The sequence below is a fragment of the Stegodyphus dumicola genome, chromosome 6, assembly GCF_044657685.1.
Source record: "Stegodyphus dumicola isolate Sdum_Otavi_A_Nest chromosome 6, ASM4465768v1".
Taxonomy (NCBI): Eukaryota; Metazoa; Arthropoda; class Arachnida; order Araneae; family Eresidae; genus Stegodyphus; species Stegodyphus dumicola.
In genome coordinates this window covers 67782876-67799612 of record NC_140773.1, presented here as the reverse complement: position 1 = coordinate 67799612, position 16737 = coordinate 67782876, and the positions used below count along the sequence as shown (strand labels likewise).

At 35.4% G+C, this 16737-nt stretch overlaps 1 protein-coding gene across 2 annotated transcripts in view; it reads left to right on the top strand.

Annotated features, from left to right (window-relative positions):
• The window catches only part of LOC118193934 (uncharacterized), a 412362-nt gene that overhangs the window by 92001 nt on the left and 303624 nt on the right, over positions 1-16737 (top strand). The window contains exon 3 of one of the 2 annotated variants that reach the window (XM_085818468.1): positions 12654-12699. The exons of the other annotated variant lie outside the window; for it this stretch is intronic. The gene's annotated coding sequence lies outside the window, so the exon portion shown is untranslated. The remainder of the gene's footprint in view (positions 1-12653; positions 12700-16737) is intronic. 2 annotated transcript variants of the gene reach the window in all.

Genomic DNA, 16737 nt, shown 5'->3' with positions numbered 1-16737 from the left:
ATCAAATAGAATATACTGTTAGATAGAATATATGAAAAAAGGAATGTTTGATAGAATATTAAAGATTTAGTAGAAGACATTTTTATCAAATTTACGGTCAGTATTCATTCTGGATTTAAAAAAAAAAAAAAAAAAAAAAAAAAAAAAAAAAAAAATACTGTTACATCATTTTGACTCTTTATGCCCATAGCAGTTTGTCGTTTCCGTTAAAATGGAGTTTAATTAATTAATTTTATTACTCTTTCGAGAAGCATAACCTGAAAAATTATTCTGATTGTTGAAAACTTCAGCACCTTATGGCCACCCACTGTTTATCATAATGGTGAGGGCAGCTTTATAATAAACTCGATGTTTTGCGCTGATTCGAGCATTTTTATGCACTCAGCAAATGCATCAGCTTGTTCCTGAACCAATAAAGACACCAATTGAAAATGCGCAGTCATTAGGATTTTTAAGCAGGAGACTTGAAAAGTGTGCAGTGCCCTCGACGGGATTCGAAACCTGGACCTCTGCGTCGAGTATGCTTCCAATTACACCACGAAGGCAGGCGAAAAAGGGGGAGAAAATACTCAAGGTTCTAAGGTTTAATACTGAAATACTTAATACTAAAGTAAGTTGCTTTAATACTTAAACTTATTTTGTGTCTTTGCTAGTTCAGAAACAGGCTGATTGATATATTTGCTTCTTTTCGTTGCACGAATCGAATCCCCCCAATGTCGATACAGCGAAAGATGCAAATTTCTTTTTTCATTTTTGTGCCTTTCATGCAGTTCGTCACTGTGCTTATCCCTCCCCGCCCAAACAGGTTTGTTTCAAATTGAATATGTCATGGAATTTAAACGTATTATTTTACTTTATTTTACATTATAGCCACCATTCGTTGCTGCTTTCCGTGCGCAATTGTATTAAGTTTTTGAACTACTTTATGCTGTATATTTATTCATATATTATAAGATATTTATAAAAAGGAGAAGTTTTTTTTTACCTTTTGTGTGTGTGTTTGTTGCTTGCGTATTTCACACAAACCTACAGTTTTATGCCGATCTTCTGAAATTCTGCATACTTGACCATCAAAACAAGAACAAGGGTCGTATGTAGTACTATCTACATAAGATTTCGAAAATTACGCCGCATGATCCATACTCAAGGCGTTTATATTCGAACGTTGCCGTCACGTAGCCGTTGTTGTGTTCTAGCTATCAATGCAAGTCATACATGCCAAACAAGAATTTTTTTTTTTTTTAACAAAAGTAAATATTAATATTTCTACACAGTTTTAGTTTTGAAATCGGGTCAGTCGTCTGAGGTTCACGTCGCCGTTTTTGTGTTCTCGTTATCAATGCTTACAGCCATGACCGTGCTCGTTTATTCTTTAGAACAGTGTGCAATTTTCCAGAGCTATGTAGAACCTTTAAACCAGTATTTAAGTGAGCTCTCTATCAGATCAACCCCGAATATTTCGAAAACGCTTAGATCAACCAAAGTAGATGGAAATTTTCTGAAAGATCATTTCTGAAAAAAGACAGGCAATAACAAAGCAAGTACCACTTCTTACTAAAACGGTTACATGACGCCGTATTAATTCTATACTCTAGTGTTGTTTTATTCGAGCGTAGCAAAATTTTGCAAAATTCATTTTGAGTCAAAATAAATGGTAAATCACTGTCTACCTGAATGGTAGAGAAAACTTTGTGCATCCCTCCTTAATGAAGCCTCTTCACTCAGAGTATAGCCTGAGCAATGCCTGTTACTGAAGCTAGGGCGACATACTATATAACATAACGCGCTAAGCACAGTTCGTCTTCGGTCATCGGTATAGTACGTTGCTGGGATGGTGTGTGTGTGTGAGAAGAGTGACTCAGAGGTAGTGGCGAGGCACGCTCGAAGGAGGCAGTGGGAAACGTGAGTATGCTCCGCCACTTTCTGCGTTGTGTCTTTTGTGTTAAAAATAAGGCCTTGGGTTTTTTTTTTTTTTTTTATGCTCGTTACCCGAGCGTAAAAGGGTACTGCAGCTAGTTACGTTAGATTGCACCTACCAGCCGCCGAACGGTAAAATCGCTAAACAGTGGCAGTTCGATCTGGGTTGAGTTGCATCCAAGCGAGCTAAAAACAGAACAAAATAAAAAAACCAGATTGCATAGTGTTTTCCCTTAGAACCTATTGAAATCGACATAGTAGTGTGCAAATGTGTTTTCTCTCCCGTATGATTTTCTGTACGATATTTTTGCTCTGATTTAACGTAAGCACATAGTGCATGGGGGGGGGGGGGAAAACTGTATGAATCGATTGTTTTTGTCTTGCCAATGAATGTTTCCATCTCAATATGGAATTATCGGTGGTTAAATTTTTTTACGAGTCAAATCTTATACACAAATTTCGGCTCGGAACTTTTTTTTGTTCTTTTTATTGGATATCTACAGAATTTTTAGTTCATCCTCTTGGTAAAGAACTGTTATATGGAAATTTTTCATTTAAAAAAAAAAAAAAAAAAACTTTTAACACAACTAGTGATTTCGAATGGTATTATAATTGGAAGAGTTTACAAAATGTATTGTAAATTAATGTTAAATGCTTAATAGAATTTTGGAAAGCAAAATACGAGTATATAGGAAAACGGGAAGCATAATTCACAAGTGAAGATCAGCTTAGCCACTGAGGGAGGGGTTTCTAAAATGGACCAATGAGCTGCTGTTGCTCTTGTGACGCTAAATCTTCATGCATGTAAGTGTAAGTTGTTTACGTTTTAATTTACATTTGTTTCGCAGTTTTAAATATATGGCGTAGTAGTAAAAAATCTCGTAGTGCTTTCGTTTTCTGAGTTTGATTAATCGCTGACATTTCACTTTCGCGATTTTTATCACGCATTAATATTAGGATTGATGTTCACGGCATATTATGTGGATTAAGAGAATTCAAGTGTATATTTTTTTAATTGAGCTGAGAATGACTGAAAGTGTTACAATGAATCTAGCATTTTCTTATTTCAGTGCTTGCATTCTTTTGATTTTTAAAGTGTAAGATTCAGAACACATATGATCTGATTATATTCATTGTTAACATTAAAAATTACATGTGAATAAATTAAATACATTCGTTGTGAATACCATAAATTCACTCAATAAAATTCTACATTTGTTATTATTATAGAACATCTTTTTTATATAGACTCCAATGAAAAGTGCTGACTTCTATTTACATATAAAATTGGTATAAATATTTTTCTCATACGTATAGTTTTATGTAAAGATTGCATTTGGGGTCAGATGTTTATCACATATTTCTTTCTTCATCTTATTTACCACTTATTAAGCAATATTTCACATCGATATTTTTGCGAAGTATCCAACATGTGTTTGTATTTATTTCAACCAAGTAATGAAATCTTCATAATTTCCTATATTTGATCTAACTTCGCAATGAAAAGTTTCAGAAGCAATCGACGATACTTTAATTATTTTGTACAGAAAATTGCGTGGCAGAATATTTTCAACCATCTTGCTTAAATCTTAAAGCACGCGAAAGGTCATGTGACCTTATCAGGACTTGTGTTCCTCTTTACTTGCTTTGGAAACATGAACTGTCCTGACTCGGAACAGGGAGCTTTCTAAAGCTATGTTCAATAAATTGTGAAGTAGACAATACACACAGGAAGGGTATACGAAACCCTTTATTTTTCTATCTTTACAGCGATTTCCGGAACTTCGGAATACAGAGACCAACCACTTGTGGTCTGAACGTAAGAATATAAAAATACTAACTAAAAACTCTAACTAAAACTAACTTTGGATTAATATACAAGTGCCTAACTTCAAGATTGGCCGTTATTTAACAAAAAGCCGTATGTAGTACAGAGAGCTGCTAAAACTACGATACGTTTGAAGTTATCAAGAGGATTAAACCTCTGGCCTTGAAGGCAACCAGCAAACGAGTAAAACTACTATGGCAAGCGGCCTGCTTCTAATAACTCCTTCCTCTCTCTTGCTTGGCAAAAAGCCACAATTTAAGTACTTGGCGTTAGCAAGACAAATTTGCATAAATAAGTTAAAGCTTTTAATTCTGGCCGGAAGTAGAAAATAAGAAGTGATAGTAAAGATTTAAAATAAAATAAATGTTAGTAAAACTTAAGATCCTTACAACCTGACAAGAAATATTATTGGATGCTCACTGGTCTATCCTAGAAGCCACTCCCTCGGTGGCTACAGAGATGTGCACTTGTGAAATATACAAACGGGAATTCGGCTAAAGGGAAATTATTATAAAAATGATTGAATGTATTAAACTCGGTGAAGATATACGTAAAACGAAAAGTTATTTATTTTTTTAATTGGAGATCAATTTAGTTTTTAAACGTAATTAATATCTTTTTAAAGCCTTCCATATAGCTATAAATATCTTTTTAAAGCCTTCCATATAGCTATAAATGTGTAATCACTTTGAAAGAAACTTTTTCTCCTTGTGTTTATTTATTTCAATTAATGGATCTGCTATCCTGATAAAATAAGAAATATTGCAGATTGAAGAAAATATTTGATATTTGTCGGAAATTGCGTGCGCAAGCGATCATCGAAGTATTTGCACGGCTGGGTCTGAATAATTACGTCATTATTTATTTTAATAAATGAACGCGTAACATGTGGCGATTATTTATGAAATAATATTATGGGAAGTGTTTTTTGAACCCCTAGCCATTTGGCATTACTGTTTTAAAGATAGGATTTTATATTCTAGGTCTTTAAATTCTTAAAAACTACATTGAGAGATTAATTCTTAATTTAATCATAAATTTTAAGCTTAAAATTGTTTTAGACATTAAACTGGAACCAGTATGAGAAGAATAGATTGCAATTTTTTTTTTTAATTTTATGATTTAGCCTTTGGCCCCCAACTAAGGCTAGAAGCGATGCCATTTTGTTATGGAGGCACCTAATACGCAGCCACCGTTACCTGCTAAGAAGGGACAGAACGGAAGAACCGGACACTCGTCCGGGATCCTCAAAGGGCCTGCCTTATCGGGATGTGTCTAAGCTCCTGAGACCCCTTCCACGGCGGCGCTGACCCCACAGTCCTCGCCCAGCTTTATACAAAGCATGGGACAAAGAAGAAAAACGCTTGTGTCCTCTCTGCCAGTTCCCGTCACCGGGACTGGGGGGGGAGGTGTCAAACCCCCGAGGACTAGGTCGGTGGTCCCCGATCTAGCACTACAGCAACCGAAGGAACGGACACTACAGTACCAGTACGGTCCCTGCCAAGCCTGAATCTACCTCCGAATAAACGGAGGTTTTAGCCCTGTGAATTATTTGTCCCCGTGGCTGAGACTGCCTAAGTACAAATCCTAGCCAGTACTTCCCAAGAATTCTCCTGAGTCAACTGCCGCGGGGTGGCTAAGAAGGGACAGATAATTTACTCCCATGCAGCTAGCCCTTTCCCCGGGATTGGAACCCCAGACCGACATACCAGTATTCAGCGACTTTACCTCTCGGCTGCTGGTGGACCGAGTGCAATCCGAATCAAGGGAAAAAAATTACCCTATTTATAACGTACGTTTAATTTCACGGCCCACCAGCGGCCGAGCGGTAAAGTCGCTGAACACTGGTAGTTCGATCAGAGGTTCGAATCCCGCGAACGGTCTGGCTGCATAGGCGTTTTCGTGGTTTTCCCTATGTGTAACGTGTATACGAGCCAGTTTCCCTTAGAAAGTCCTACACGAAGGCATCCCTCCCCTTAGGCAGATAGCCCTAGTGTGCTTTGCCATAATTAAATACACCAGCAACGTGTAAGTCACCATTACTTGCAGAATCCTTAACAATATTTCGCGGTACCCTGCGTCCTTTCGCGCTCTGGAGAACCCTGGTTGGGAAACGCTGCATTAAGCTATAGTTTAATACTATATAAAATAATGACAAATGTTAATTTATTTCTTAATTATAATAAAGTTAGCATGATATGTTGTTATGCCGCACAGATGGGAAGTGACTGCCCTACCAAAGGTTCCGGGTTCGAATTATGGAGAAGGCATGGATGTAAATTGTCTGTTCCTTCTTAGCAGGTAACGGTAGTCGCGTATTAGGTGCCTCCATAATAAAATACTCGTAACATCGCTTCTAGCCTTAGTTGGGGCCAAAGCCTAAAATGGCTGGTGCCCGCATTTGGGGAGATTCGTTATATAAATGACGCAAGATTATCGATAAATAGCCAACATAAATCGTTGATAATTGCCAATTAGTCACCTAAGTCTACTATTATGAGGAGACCTTTGAATACGTCACGTGTTATCGTTGTACTTTTTTTTTTTTTTGGTCATTTTCCCAAAACGTTAACAATTTTTTATTTGCCAAATGGGGAGGAAGATGCTAAGGTGTTAAAAAATTTTATCAACTTTGTACTATTAAAATTTTTTTGATCATTAAATAGATAAGTGAAAGTTCACTTACCTTCTAAATAGGGCTGCCCTGAACTGCCTTCTTTCCTTCTTTTCGGTATCCGTCTCTATAATGAACTTCGATTCACTTCGAAACACAGTTATAAACTTTTTAAGAAATTTTAATTCGTATGAAAGATATCTACAAAATATTTACAAGTTATAATGATTACAAGCATAATTTATACGGAGACGGTCTATCGTTATACATCTGTTAGACGCGTCAGCCGTTCAACTGATTACTTTTAGTCTCTTTCGCCAGAGGGCGTTCGTGGAAGTAAAGTTCTAGTAAACAAACGCGACACTCCCACCTTGAGGTCCAGTATCAACAGAGGATGGACCTCAACTGACCTGTAGTTCAAGTCTTTTGAGATTTCGTCATACGTCGAGTTCTGCACCTCACTTGCATATCCGACTCAGGTGTAAAGTTGAGTTCAAGAGGTATGAGGTTCTTAGTAGGTCTTATAATCTCCCCTTGTGCAGTTTTCAGTTTCACTAATCTAATGTGTCCGTCGTGGGATGGAAAAATTTCCACGATTCTAGCTAAGGGCCAGTTTATCCTTTTTTCGTTGTTGGACACAATTACAAGATCACCAACTTTCACAGAAGATGGTTCGCGGATGAATTTTGAGCTTTGTTTTAGTTGCCCTAAATATTCTGATCGAAATCGTTTTCGTAAATCTTTTCTCAATTTGGCTCTGTAAAGGTATCTTTTATTGATGGATTTAGAATCCAAAAGATCTAATTCAGGAACTCCAGTCTCTGGAATTTCTGTTAGAAACATTGCTGGGGTGAGAGCTCTTAAATCCTTTACGTCTTCTGACAAATACGTGAGAGGACGGTTGTTCATAATGCTCTCGCAGTCACAAATGATTGTCAACAATTCTTCGTAGTTCAGAGAAGATTTTCCTAGTACCTTTCGAAGAATTCTCTTTAGTACTCCAATTAATCTTTCCCACCACCCTCCCCACCATGGCGAGGAAGGGGGAATAAATTTCCATTCAATTTTCTTAACTGTTGCATTTTCTAAGATAGAATTCCAATCTATGGTCTTAAACAAATTATTTGATCCAACAAAATTGGTTCCATTGTAAGAATATACAGTGACAGGTTTACCCCTTCGAGCGATGAATCGCCTGAACGCGTGCAGGAAACTTTCGGTTGATAGAGATGAGACTAACTCTAAGTGAACTGCTCTATATATTGCGCAAGTAAAAATGACGATCCATGTTTTTTGGTGTCCTTTTAAAATTAAGGGACCCGTCAGATCAACACCAATAATCTCAAAAATTAAAGCATCTCTTATTCTGTCTTCAGGTAGTGGCGCTTGAGGAATCTTATATGAATCAGAGTCGAACCTTCGACATCGTACGCAGTTTTGGATAACCTTGCGTACGGTCTTCCTACTCTTTATGATCCAATATTTTTCACGCAAAGCTCACATAACGAATTGTACTCCAGCGTGACTTAGCCTTTCATGTTCAGATTTGATCAGTTTTAATACTAATGGATGTTCTGAGGGAAGTAAAACTGGGTAACGAAAGTCAGCATCATCGTCTCTCTGAAAGATACGTGTCTTCACTTTTATAAGGCCATTGGGGTCCATGATAGGTTCTAGAGCACGTATTCTTTTATCTTTCAATCCTTCGAAAGATTCTCGTTGGATGAGTCGGAAAACCACTGTTTCAGCACTGTTCTTTTAGTTCCAGAAAACCACTGTTCTTTTAGTTCTTCGACTGAAATTCTCCCATGAGTTCTTTCAGATGGTGGTGTTGTAGCATTTTTAATGAATCTAAAGATCCAAGATACGACCTTTATGATCTTTTCGAATTTTGAAATATTGTCAAAAAGGTTAAATTTATCTGTATTCGTGTTATTGCTGGCTGAAACCACAGTTTGTTTTCTCTCTCCATTTACTATATCGAAGTCAGGATGTTCTCCATCTGCAATAGGCCACTCTTCTGGAGGTCGATAAATCCAATCTGGTCCTTTCCACCATTCGGATTTCCTCAATTCTTTTGCAGAGCAACCGCGAGATGGCAAATCCGAAGGATTAAACTTTCCGGGAATGTGATGCCAGTGATCTGAGTTACTCAATTTTCGAATCTCATTTACTCGATTGGCTACAAAAGTGGACCAGTTTTCTTTCTGTTTTATCCAAAAGAGAGCATTTGTGGAATCCGTCCAGTAAAAAACTGGAACCTCTTTTAATTTCAAGTCTTCTCTTATTGTATGAGAGAGCCTGGCTCCAATAGTGCAAGCGAGTATCTCTAGTCGAGGTATGTTGAGTGCTTTTAGGGGAGCAACTCTCGCTTTAGATTGTATCAATTTACAAGTGACTCCACTCTCACCGCTGTGTCTAAGGAAAATGCAGGTCGCATACGCGTCCTTGCTTGCGTCCGAAAATACATGCAGAGTGGTACTTTCGTCTATTTTGGGAAGCAATCTAGGAATTTTGATGTCTCAAATATTTTAACTGAGATGACCATGTGAAAAATTTCCTTGCTAGATCATTCGGCAGATTAGTATCCCAGTTAATTTTCTGTTTCCAGCACTCTTGCAGAATCAGTTTAGGCATGAGAGTAACTGGACTAGTAAACCCAATTGGGTCAAAGATTTTACTCAATTCGGAAAGAACAGATCTTTTGCTCAATACAGGGTTTTCTTCATATTTTACGTGACAAGACAAAGTATCGTCAAACAAGTCCCATTTCAATCCCAATACTGACACAACATCTTCATAATCTTTATCAGAAAGGTTTAGAATTGAAGTTTCATTTTTAAGTCTATTATGTTTCCAACCTCTTAGGTCAAATTTTGCAGTAGCCATTATTTCTCTTGATTTTTTGATAAATGAGTTTAATTCTTCAATTGATTCCACGCTCGCTACGCAGTTATCCACATACATGGCTTTCTTTAGCTTTGAAGCTATTTCTTGATGATGTTTTGGTACATTTTCCAAATGGTAGTTAATCGTGGCAGCGAGTAAAAAGGGGCTGGCGTTTACGCCGAATACAACCCTTCGGTGCCGATATATAGTCAGTTTTTCAGGCTGTCCTTTCTCCCACCATAGGAAGCGGAGAAAATCTCGATCCGCTGGATTCACACCTATCTGAAGAAATGCTCTTTTTATATCCGAAATTACTCCATACTTCCCCTCTCGAAATTTTATCAAAATTTTGGGGATCAATTCAAGATAATTAGGACCCTTTTCCAGGCAGTCGTTCAGAGATACCGAATTTTTCTCCTTTGCAGATGCGTCGAACACTGGTCGAATTTTGGTAGTCGAATTTTCCCGAAACACTGCTCTATGTGGCAGATAATGCTCTTTGATCTCTTCTGCCTCCGAAATATCGATAGGTTCAATTATTCCCTCTTCTACCCAATCCTTTAAAACAGTTTCGTAGGCTTCTAAGGAATTCTTTGCCTGAAGGGTTTTCACGCAAGACTTCAGACGCTTTTCTGCAAGGATTCTATTATCTGGCAACTCAGGATGAATTTGAAGCCATGGAAGTGATACCTGATATCTTCCAGCGTCATCTCTTTCTAAAGTACGGATAAAATAATTTTCTGTAGCCTTTTCTATTTCTTGTTTTGTTTGCGAAAGAGCTGGTTCAGTTATTCCGATAGAATCAAGAGACCACAAGTCACAGATTTTTCTGTCACTAATGTGTAGTGATAAAAGAACTTCATTAAAATTCTTTCCCTTTACCTTCGTTCTCCCTAATATAGTCCAACCAAGGTGTGTATTCATCGCTACTAAACTCTCCGTTACGTGTTTTACTTCCCCTGTAAAAAATTTTCCGACATAATCTGCTCCTACAAGCACGTGTATTTCGTTAGGGTGTTTTTCAAATAAACAAGAATTCTGATTAGTTACATCACTGGGAAAAATTTTGTAACCTCTTAGTTTCTTTAAGCATTCCCTATCCTCCAATTTTGGAATATGTGAGCATATGGTTTTTTGGCTCAAAACCTCCATTTCGCATGTGAATCCTGTTTCTGGATTATTTAACTTAATCAGATACTTGTTGTGATTTTCCCTTTTTTCTATTCCTCCAAAAAGCCCACGAGTCACACTTTCCTGACCTAAAGATTTTAGTTTTAATTTCTCCGCAAGAAATGTGCTGATATATGATCTGCTACTTCCGGTATCCAGAATTATTCGTATAAAATTGCTTTCACCATCTCCGTAAACATTGGCAATTAAAGTTTGCAAGATTACACTTTCATAGGATGAATTATTCGTTAAGGCCTTATTTTCAATTTGTTCTTCCTTAATTTCTCCTTTTTCGTTTTTAAAACACATTATAGTGGCATGTCGTTGTTTACATAATTCACACCTTATTCTAGAAGTGCAATTAAAACTAAGATGCCGTGGGTGTAAACAGCGATAACATATTAATTTCGCTTTGCATTTCTCCCTTTTTTTCTCAGTAGACCATAAAGATGCTTGTTTACACGTTATAGACTCGTGATCAGAAGAGTCGCAGAAAACACATGGTGTTTGTCCCCCCCGCAAACTTGCGTTCGTCAACTCCGAAGCTGTGTGTTTCGCAATAGGTCTGGTTTCACTCAGTTTGTTATGCTTTTGCGGCGCCGCCTTTGGCTGGACCGTCTGGAATGTACGTTCCCGCGCAACTAACTGTTCAGAAAGAAATTCCACTAGGTGACTCAAATCGTAATTTGATTTTCGAACTGTTTTATTATACTCCAAAACCAAATCTGCGGGCAATGTTTTAAGCAAAATAGGCGTTAATAAAGCTCCATATGTTTCTGAGGTCATATTTAATGATTCAAGACATCGAATATGTTTCTGTATATAATTGAATAACTTACGGAAATTTTGAATGTCATTAGAATCCTTTAGAGGTCTTATTTTCAGTAATTTATCTATATGGGCGTTTATCAGTACATCTTTATTTCCAAATCTTTCTGTGAGGAGTTTAACTGAAGTTTCGTAATTTTCTTCGGTTAAATCGAAACCGTCAATGGTGTTATAAGCAGTACCTCCCAAAAAGGATTTCAAATAATTAAATTTGCTTATAGCGTCAAGCGTTTTATTTTGATGTATGGCTGATGAAAAAGTGTTCCAAAATGTCAGCCATTCGCAGCTCTCGCCATAAAACTTCGGAATCCTAAGTTTAGGAAGCTTCACATTATGACTTTCAATTTTAACGTTTTCTATAATACTTTCACTTAACTGTTCAGTGCTTCTTAACACATTAAATTTTTGTTGTTCTATATTAATTTCTTTCAATTTTTTGTTAGCTTTGTATTTAAATGTAGTTATTCTTTCACGATATTCGTCAACACCGTTTAATTTCTGGTCAAGATCCTTTATGTCTATTAATTTTTCTATATCGGCATCTATTTGTTTTAACTCGTTCGATTTTTCATTTAAGAGTTCTAAGGAAATTTCTAGTTCCTCTGCATTCACTTCTGTTTTTGGTAATTCAGTTTCGATTCGGCCAATTAATTTTGTAACGGCAGCCCTTATGTGGCCGCGTTTCCTTTTCAATGTATCGATGAATTCCGTCATTGTTTAATATTCAACAATTCAACAAGTATCAGCAATCCACTAATTATTTATGCTTATGTATTATCTATATAACTGATATCAATTTAGACAGATTCAATAGTTAGGAAAACAGCAGTTACTGGCAGTCCCTGTTCGGGCGCCATGTTAAAAAATTTTATCAACTTTGTACTATTAAAATTTTTTTGATCATTAAATAGATAAGTGAAAGTTCACTTACCTTCTAAATAGGGCTGCCCTGAACTGCCTTCTTTCCTTCTTTTCGGTATCCGTCTCTATAATGAACTTCGATTCACTTCGAAACACAGTTATAAACTTTTTAAGAAATTTTAATTCGTATGAAAGATATCTACAAAATATTTACAAGTTATAATGATTACAAGCATAATTTATACGGAGACGGTCTATCGTTATACATCTGTTAGACGCGTCAGCCGTTCAACTGATTACTTTTAGTCTCTTTCGCCAGAGGGCGTTCGTGGAAGTAAAGTTCTAGTAAACAAACGCGACACTAAGGGCTGTCAGCCATTTGGCGACGGTTTCGGACATCGGCGATTTATCGATACTCTTGGGCCGTAATAATAAGGAAGTACTCGTAAAATTTATTCTTTATAACTTTGTGTGCAAATATTTGTTGTTACAACGAATTTGTAAGGTATTGCATTAATTGTGCATTTATATTTTCTTTTAATATAGTGAGAAAGATGTACAGTCCTCGACGAATATCTTAGCAATATTTATGGTAAGTTCTTTTAAGCTTTCTTTTTTTTCCTCTTTCCGTCTCATTTTCTTCCTTGTAGGAAGTAAAGGAAATATTATAATCGCGAAAAATTCCGGGTATCATATTTCAACGAAAATATCCATTTTGACCGCTATCGAATGCAATTAAAATTTTTCCGTGACATCTGTACTTAAGGACAGAATAAAGGACTCTTTTTTTTTTTTTTTTTTTTTTTTTTCCCAAATGAATTATAAAAAACTGATTTAAAATGGATTCAGAAGAGATTTTTTTTCTTGCCGTCTGTAGGTACGTATGTATCTCGCATAACTCAAAAACCAGTAGCCTCAGAAAGTTGCCCTCTCTGTTACTCGGCTCGGTGAGCTCAGTTTTTGTTATTCTTATATGTTGGTAAATTGTGGGTTTTTTGCTTTAAAAATGATTGAATTATGTTGATCTTTAGTTAAGGTTTTTATGCCTTTAGTTAATCTGCGTGCAGTATTTGTAGAATTATCAACAATTTAAAAGTTGTTAAGTTTGCTTAGGCTTTTTTTTTTCCACAGCAGGCATATTTGTTTACATTTGAAACTTTGCAGATTAGTGTATTAAGTCTTTCTGCACCTTCAGTGTACTTTTTGCCTAGTGTGACCAAAAGGAACATTTAGTTTTGTGCCCGGAAAGTCCGCTTTCTTGCCTTTTGGCTAAATTACAAAATTATTTTTTTAATTGTTTTAAAGGAATTTTGTGTTTTACGTTTTGTTATATCTTTCAGTTTTGAGCATATCAATTTTTGAAGATATTTTGAGGTTTTTATGAATTTTTGTCTTGCCGTGAAGTGAAAAACGAATTAATTGAATGAATAATCTATCTCTGATGAAATTCTAGGAAATAAGTTTAAATGAAATGCAGCAAAAAATGCATATCATTTAATATTCCATACAAGGAAGTCATGTGGTTACACATAAGTTTTTTTTTAATATTATTGGTAATGAAAAATATATATATATATTAACAAAAGTTTTGTGTATCCTTAGTTGATTCAGATTTTATTTATCATAATTCATTTAATTAATTACAATGAAGAAGAAGAATGAAATGAATTCGTTTATTTTTGGAAGTTAATTTGCGAAAAATTTCTTTTGACATTTGTTCTGCCGGAAGGATTATTCACTTATGATTAAAGCACAAAGCCAATTCTTTCATCTTGAGATCGAGTACTCCGGGCGGATTTTACACTGTGAGTTTGCAACGTCGAAATGCATTAACAAGGCATTTCAATGCATTAATAAGCCGGGATTTCCCGTTTTGCAGATCATGTTCACTCCAGATCATTTAATTATTACTAAAATAATTAAATGCTACGAAGCTAAAATTTTTGCTGATTTGGCAAACGGAGTCATCGTTTTATTATTATTATTATTATTATTCTTTTATTTATTGAAAACAGCAAAGATCTGCAAACAGGTCTTCAGAAATAAAGATTGTATAATATGGTTAATTATCGTATTTATCAATTAAAATATATGTTAGTTATTTAATATCATTCAAAAGGTATCTTAACATGATGTCAATGTACCATCCTTGTAGCTTCTTAATTCTGCCGGCCAGTGCCTGCCTAAATTTTAGAATTTTGCCTGAAAGTCTGGTGCCCAGCTTTGTCCCTGCTAGGTTTCAAGTGGAAGTAATTTTTCTATCATGTATATGCGTTAATGATCAAGAAAATCTTCAGTAATGGACATATTTGTAAATTTTTGGTAATACAACAAAAAAGGTATTAAAGCTTTCTTGCCATAATTTTAATTTGTCATATATATTAAACCTGCTTTTATATAATCTGATATAAGAAAGTTATATGCCATAAAGAAATCTATTACATAAGGAAAATTTCGTTAAAACCGTGTTAAGAATTATATCGCCAACTTGAAAAAGGGACGAACCCCTTTGCGGTTTTTAGAAAAAGGGAAGGATTGCTTTCTCTCTTCAGATGTGCAGAGTGAAAAAAATGTACGAGTACATGTTTGATCGCATCATGTGTTAAAAGTATTATGGTTAAAATAAGTGAATAATAATGCCACTGAAAGATCTCCAAAGACTCTTCATGAAAGTTAAGAAGATTATGGGACTGATCTGAGTTAACAAACTTATGTGATGATGAAGACAGCTGTCATAACTCTGGTTAAATGAAAATTTATGTCCCATTTTGTAAAGAAAGAACCGTTGAGGTTATCAGTGAATCGTCAGCAGTGATCTTGAAGAAGCGTTGTTGATTCAGAGGAAATTTGAAACTGTAACTGTTTTGGTAGAACCCGTGCGATCCTCAGGAAGGAAAATATTAATATTGCAATGAAAATATATCAATGTTGCATGCACTTTATGAAGAAAATGTGGAGGGGAAAAATTATCCCCCGCCAACCTATATACGTTGGCAAGGGAAGTAATGTTTTCGGACCAAAAATTCAATAAGGAGTTTTTAGTGAATAAGCCCAAATTAGAATTCCTACAGAACGTTTTTACTATTTTTGCAATGTTGTAGCTGTGTTTGTGTGTATGTGCGTGACAACTTTTTTCGTCCGCCGTACCTCTAGTATTAAACTTTTTCCTGTTTTTAAACTTTCTACATTCATATCAAGAGTTGATTAGATTTGGGGTAAAACTGGTTAACCGGAATGGGTAATTTACTTGAAGCCCGTAGCAGTTTTAATAGACAGCCGGGTGTGATACTCTAATTGAAACTCCTGACAGTTTTTAATGACATATTATATTAAAATATAGTCCAAAATTTTTCATTTTTAGTGTTTAAAACTTTTATATCAATGGAAAACAACGTATTAGATTTGGGCTAAAAATTGATAAACCGGAAGTGATACTTTACTTGAAGCTCTGAGTAGACTTACTCAAAGAAATTTGTCGGAAACTTCTCAGGTTTCGTATTTAAAATATTTATGTGATTGAGAACAATTGCAACTGCATTGAACATTCATTCTTGGATAATGCTAAATGCAACGAAAATTAGCTCATTATGAAGACGAGCTCTCTTTATGAAGTAATTAAATGTATTTGCCTCAATCCTCAGTTTTATGTTCGTTTCATTTTTGTGTAGATTTACTTTTCGAATAAAAGGAAGCTGCCACCAAATGTTATCGCTGTGTATTATTTTTAAAGAAATACTATAGCAAATATAAAGAATATAGCGAATATGAAAGGAAATGTATGACGACGCTTAACACTGTCGGGAATTCTAAAAATATGCTGCTTTTAAAATTTTTGTGATTCTTAAGTCCTTGATTTGTGAATGCGAAATATGATATGACCAAGGGATATACTACGATCGATGCGATATTTTCCAATCAAAGCATTAGAACGGATGTGTATAGGAATATGAGTAGATATCATTATTAATTTTATGGGAGAATAGAATAATAAAAACTGAGTAGTGTTTATAATGAACACTGAGCCATAAAATTAGGAATAAATTAGATTTTATTAATAGACAATCAACCTGAAGTGATAGTTTACTTAAAGCTCGTTTCTATTCCGCCGATATGGCATCGTCTGGAGGTCATATGCTGGCTGTATAAAATTTTTCCATTATAATTTTATTCCTAAAAACGAATCTATTTCGTGTTATTTTAGGATAAATCTGTTTTACATAATTAAGAAACAATAATAGTAATATTAGAAATACAAAGTTATTTAATTAATCATAATAGTTTCGTAATCCACATGGTATTAAAAATTATTTAAAATTCTTATTTACGGAACCACTTCACGGAATTGCATGGAATCCCAAAATTCCACGAACTGTATTGTTGTTTTGTTAGTGATAATTCCAACGAATATCATTAATATTTGAAAATAAATTACCTTTTCATCTGTGCTGAATGAAGTAATAAACAGAATGACGTTAGTGATTTTCAGAATGCACACCAAACACTTCCTTTAAAAGCTGAAACACCTTGAATTTCGAACACGAAAGTACGAAGTGGAAATCTCTGAACTGATACTTTAGATCCTAGCCTAAATATTTCTATTACTTCTGTATTTTTTTATTTCTTGTTAATT